Below are 6538 nucleotides of genomic sequence, written 5' to 3'. Positions count from 1 at the left end.
CAAGGTGACCAAAAATGCCAGAAAAGTACGAGTTGAAGAATATTTTCCTGATGTTCTGCAATTTATTGAAAAGGCAAAGGTTTTTAGGAGTGATGGAGGTTTTACTAACCAGGAAGTGTATCGGCTAAAGAAAATTCTGGCCAAACTTAATGCCCAACCAAGGCTTAATGCTAGCAATGAGAGCACATAAATATTTTCTCCTTTTTTGTTTTTTTTGGTTGTGCTCATTTTGTTTTTTTCTTTTCTTATTTATGGGGGACATTTTTGTGGCTTCTCTGAATGTGAATGGAGCTAGAGACATTGGGAAGAGATTTAAATTATATGAGATAATTAAACAAAAGAAAATTGATGTCTTATTTACTCAAGAAACACATAGTGATATTTTAAATAGTGCTGACTGGGCTAAAGAATTTGATGGGCTATCTGTTTTAAGCCATTTGACTTCAGCCAGTGGTGGGGTGGCCATTCTATTCTCTAAGAATTTTATTCCTCTTTCTTATCAGGTAGAGGAGGTTAAAAAAGGCAGGCTTTTGAAGGTTGTTGCCCAGTTTGAAAATTCTTCTTTTATTTGTATTTGTGTGTATGTCCCAGTCAATGCTTTGGAAAGAATGATTTTTCTAGATACTCTGGGTAAAGTATTATGTAATTGTAATTCTGAGAATTTTTTAATTCTAGGGGGGGATTTCAATTGCACTGAGAGCATTCTTGATAGAAATCATGTTGAACCACACATGCCCTCACAAAAACGACTTATTCAATTATTAAAAACTCATGAGATTGTTGATGTTTGGAGAAATTTCCACGGTATTCAAAAGCAATATACTTGGGCTCATGCTTATGATAATTTGTTCTCACTGGCAAGGTTGGATAGATTTTACTGTTTTAAACACCAGCTTAATCTTTTTAGAAGCTCTTCAATTTGTCCAGTGGGTTTGTCTGACCATAGTCTGTTACAGTGTGTTGTATCTTGTAGTTCCATCAAGCCAAAAAGTGCTTATTGGCACTTTAATAGTAATTTGTTATGTGACAAACATTTTAAAGATATTTTTAAGGAGTTTTGGAATAATTTTAGAGCTACGAAGACTTCTTTTCAATGTTTGCAGCAGTGGTGGGATATTGCAAAAGTGCAAATCAAACAGTTATGTCAACAATATACTCTCAATGTTCCGAGGGACATAACCCGTTCAATGAAAACAATTGAGAAAGAATTAGTAGAGTTTCAAGCGCTTGCTGAAAGTACAGGTAATTTGGCTCATTTGGATTCTGTTAATAAGAAGAAAAAGGTTTTAGCAAAATTATTAGACACAGTTACACAAGGAGCTCTGGTCAGATCACGCTTTCAGAGTATAGAATTGATGGATGCACCTTCCAAATTTTTCTTTAATTTGGAAAAAAAAAATGGGCAAAAAAGATTTATACATGCCTTAAGATCTGATGGTGGATCTTTGTTGTCAGACCCCTCTGACATTCGGAAAAGAGCAGTTAGTTTTTATGAGGAGTTGTACAAGAGTGAACTTTTGCATGAACAAACTGCTGGTAATGTCTTCCTTGAGAACTTGCCTCAGTTATCTGAGGAGGCTAATGCTGAGCTCAGCAAAGCTTTAACTCTGGAGGAGTTGGAAAATGCTCTTCAAGGCATGGAATGTGGAAAAGCACCTGGAGTTGACGGGTTGTCAGTTGACTTCTATAAGTCTTTCTGGCCAGAGGTGGGCCCGGATCTGTTAGAGGTGCTGAAGGAAAGCCTGGCCAATGGCCGGCTACCCACAAGTTGCCGTAGAGCGATTCTCACCTTGTTGCCAAAAAAGGGAGACCTGAATGACATTAAAAACTGGAGACCAGTCAGTTTGTTGTGCAATGACTATAAATTGCTTTCTAAAGCTCTGGCCAATAGATTAAGAGAAGTTTTGGAGCAGGTGATCCATCCTGACCAGACCTATTGTGTACCTGGTAGACAAATATTTGATAATATATCTTTTATTAGGGATGGTTTGGATCTTGGTAAAACCCTTAATTTGGATATTGGTTTTTTGTCACTTGACTTAGAAAAGGCTTTTGATCGTGTTGAGCATAATTATTTATGGGATGTTTTAGGGGCGTTTGGCTTTAGTTCTACTTTTATTTCAATGATTAGGGTTCTGTACAGTAACGTTGAGAGTATTTTGAAAGTTAATGGTGACTTATGTGCTCCTTTTAAGGTTTTTAGAGGTGTAAGGCAAGGGTGTGCTCTTTCAGGCATGCTTTATGCTTTAGCAATTGAGCCTTTTTTAAATAAGTTAAGAATGGATTTGTGTGGATTACAGATTCCAAATTGTCCAAATGTTTTTAAATTATCAGCATATGCTGACGATGTTGTTATTTTAATTAGTTGTCAGAATGATGTTGACTTGTTGTTAAAATTGTTAAAAGATTTCAGAGTTTTCTCTTCTACTAAAGTAAATTGGTCTAAAAGTGAAGCTTTTTTGGTGGGGAGATGGTTAAATGGAGAGGTAAACCTTCCAGATGGTTTATCTTGGACTAGGGAGGGGTTCAAGTATCTGGGAGTGTTTTTAGGTAATGAAGGTGTTGTACAAAAAAACTTTGAAGGAGCTGTTGAAAAAATAAAGGGTCGTCTTGATAAATGGAAATTCTTGCTTTCAAAGATGTCTTATAGGGGGCGTATATTAATTATCAATAACTTGCTAGCATCTTCGCTCTGGCATCGGTTAATGTGTGTTGATCCTCCACCAAATTTCTTATTCAAAGTTCAGTCAAGTTTGATTGATTTTTTTTGGGACAAATTACATTGGGTCCCAAAAGCTGTTTTGTATTTGCCCAAGGAAGAGGGTGGTCATGGTCTTTTGCATTTGCAGAGCAGAACAGCAGCTTTTCGGCTTCAATTTGTACAGAGACTTTTGACTGGGCCAGTGGACTCAAACTGGAGATCAATAGCTTTTATGGTTTTGCAGTCTTTTGGAGGCTTAGACATGGACAAATCTCTGTTTTGGTTGAATCCTAAAAAGATGGATTTATCCAAGCTTCCGATATTTTATCGTAATATTTTTAAGGTTTGGACTTTGTTCACTGTGCAAAGACCTTACGGCATAAGTTCCTTATACTGGTTGTTACAAGAACCTTTAGTCTGTGGTTCACGTTTGGACTTATCTCTTAAGGGCCCCTTCCATGCACTCAATGGGATTCTTCTCTCGTCTAAAGTAACAACTCTTGGGTGCCTATTACAATCAGCTGGAAAGGACTTCAAAAATGTTGATTTAGTTGCTGGACATTTGGGCCTTCACTCAAAACGTACAGTTGCTAAACTTCTTGAGCAATGGAGAGCTGCTCTTACAGCAGAAGAACTCAAGATGCTGGAGGACTATCATGAGGGGCTAACTGTTCCAAACTGTGATGATCCTTTTCCTGTTTTGTCATTATCTCTAAATTTAGAAGATTGTAAAGGTGTTTTTTTGCATTGTAAAGATGTGACCCTAATCGGCCTAGATCCAGCTTCTGGAAAAGAAATGTATAAAATGTGTGTGAAATCTTTGAACAAAATGTTTTTAAATAATAGAGTGGATACTCCCTGGCGTAATATTTTACAGCTGGGAGAGGGTGAGTTTCCTGAATGGAGTACGTTGTACAAGTCACCATTAGCTAAAAAACTTGGGGATCTTCAGTGGAGAATTTTGCATGGGGCAGTTGCTGTCAATGCTTTTATCTCAGTTTTAAATCCTGATGTTGGTCATGATTGCCCTTTCTGTCTGCAAAGAGAAACTGTTTTTCATACATTTATGCACTGTTCTAGACTTGAGACCCTGTTCACTGTTTTACAAAATTTATTTTTGTGTTTTGGTGAGACCTTTTCTATTAAGACTTTTATTTGTGGGTTTAAATATGCACAGAGAAAACGGTTTAAATGTCAACTTTTGAACTTTTTATTAGGTCAAGCTAAAATGGCTGTCTATGGTACTAGGAAAAACAAAATTGAACGGAACATGAGTTACAATTTATTGGCATTTTTTTTCAATTCGGTCAAATCCAGAATCTTTATTGATTTTCGTTTTTTTAAAGCTATGGATGATCTTCTTTCTTTTGACTTGATTTGGTGTTACGGTGGGGCTTTGTGTGAGGTTATTGAAAATAACTTGGTCTTTGCGCCCATCTTGGAATAAGCGCCCATCTTATTTTTACTTTTTTAATTTTAACCGTTACTTTTTTTAATTAATTTTATTATTAATTAATTTTCATTTAATTTTTTTTTGTTAAGAAGTATGTTTTTGACTTGATTGTCTAAACAGTGTGTTAATATTTGTAATAAAGTTTTTTGAAAATCAAATCTCTCTCTCTCTCTCTCTCTCTCTCTCTCTCTCTCTCTCTCTCTCTCTCTCTCTCTCTCTCTCACACACACACACACACACACACACACACACACACACACACACACACACACACACACACACACACACACACACACACACACACACACACACACACACACACACACACACACACATATACACACACTCTCTCTCTCTCTCTCTCTCTCACACACACACACACACACACACACACACACACACACACACACACACACACACACACACACACACACACACACACACACACACACACACACACACACACACACATGTTGGGTTTTCATGTTTTATGGGGACATTCCATAGGCGTAATGCATTTTATACTGTACAAACCATATTTTCTGTCCCCCTACACTGCCCCTACCCCTAAACCTACCCATCACACACACACACACACACACACACACACACACACACACACACACACACACACACACACACACACACACACACACACACACACACACACACACACACACACACACACACACACACACACACACTGCCCCTGCCCCTAAACCTACCCATCACACACACACACACACACACACACACACACACACACACACACACACTGCCCCTGCCCCTAAACCTACCCATCACAGGAGACATGCTGCATTTTTACTTTAAAAAAAAAACATCACTTAGTGTGATTTATAAGACAACATAATTACAAGGTAGCCTGCAAGCTTTCAAACGAAGGCGCTTTAATCCAGAAGCAAGGCTGGATGTGATTTTTGTGGATTCTGATGGAGTTGGAGAAGGAGCTGTAGATGAAGGGGGACCGATCAGAGAATTCCTACGCTTGCTGATGAGGGAAATCCAGATGTCAAAAATATTTGAAGGGCCAGAAGATGACAGACTACTGGCTCTTTATACTCATGGTTAGGATTATCTAATTGGCTTTTCTTTATTTCTTATGAAATTGAAATTTATGTATGTGTGTATATATATTTATGTATGTGTATATTTATGTATGTGTATATGTATGTATGTATGTATGTATGTATATATATATATATATTGTTGGGGTAACAGCCTAGGACCCAGGACCAGATGAAAAATGAAGACCAGGAGTCAGGAGTCAGATTAATTAAAGAAAATTTTACTGAAGAATAGTTTGCAGTTTCATCAGCAGAAGCCAGCTTCAGAGGAGTTCGTAGGCCGCACTCCCTCTAACAGTCTCCCCGCCTCCGTCTAACATACATACAATTTTCTGAACAGTTATACTGTTTTCAAGGTCTAGACACGTCATTACTGCCATGTGGAATGATTCTGATTGGTTCTAACAACATGCAATGTAAGCAACTTTCCACACGTAGACAGATATAGGAGCATATATCACTAAAAATGCGTAGACTTGATGTCGCCCAGGCCCAGATTAATCCCTAGCGACCTCGGAGGTCATAGAAAAGACGCCTCCAAGTCTAGAATCGTCTGCCGAAAGGACCATCTCCAACACTGGATCTGCACAGAATCATGAGACGCACACACAAAGCTTCACAGAATAACAGTTTCCATCAAGGTCGGGAGCATCTTAACTAACTATCAACAAAGCACTTCTCCAAAACATGCTGATACTAACTCTAGTTCAGACGTGAATTTATTCTATTTAGTAAGAAAGAAAAGTATATCAGAGAGGTACATTTCTGTTACATTTTGAGTCCCCAAAAGAGTCACATAGCTGTAACATAGATGACCCCGGGGGTCGCTTTAGGAAGACATACAGTTAACACATGCTGAGCTCTTCTCACTTCAAACACCAAGGACATTTGCCTGTCAGCACGTCTTGACACAGACATCAGAGCTGGATTCAAAAGCACAGAGCAACTAAAACACTACAATATCCAAAATCACTCCTTGAATATAGAGAACTGATTTATCAAATGTAGGAAATGGTTATAACTTGATTATCATTCATTCTTATTTTAATATTGAACATAAAATCATTCTTGAAGGATATGTGTCTGATGAAGAGACAAGTGATGTTTGGCTTGACCCTTGACCCTTCATTCCCCCCTTTTAGACCATATGTGGGGGTCCCATACCGCCACGTCTGGTCTACAAGTGAGGTCACTACGGAAGGTCAAGTGGTGACGCATGTTTCCCGTTAGGGTCACAATTGTCTCTTCACCTCATCACGGACATGCTGGCCACTAAAAAGACCAGTCCCCGTTTTGAGG

The sequence above is a fragment of the Gobio gobio genome (genome assembly GCF_949357685.1).
Source record: "Gobio gobio genome assembly, chromosome: 7".
Taxonomy (NCBI): domain Eukaryota; kingdom Metazoa; phylum Chordata; class Actinopteri; order Cypriniformes; family Gobionidae; genus Gobio; species Gobio gobio.
The sequence above is the reverse complement of the archived record's forward strand: the minus strand, read 5'-3'. Positions refer to the sequence as shown.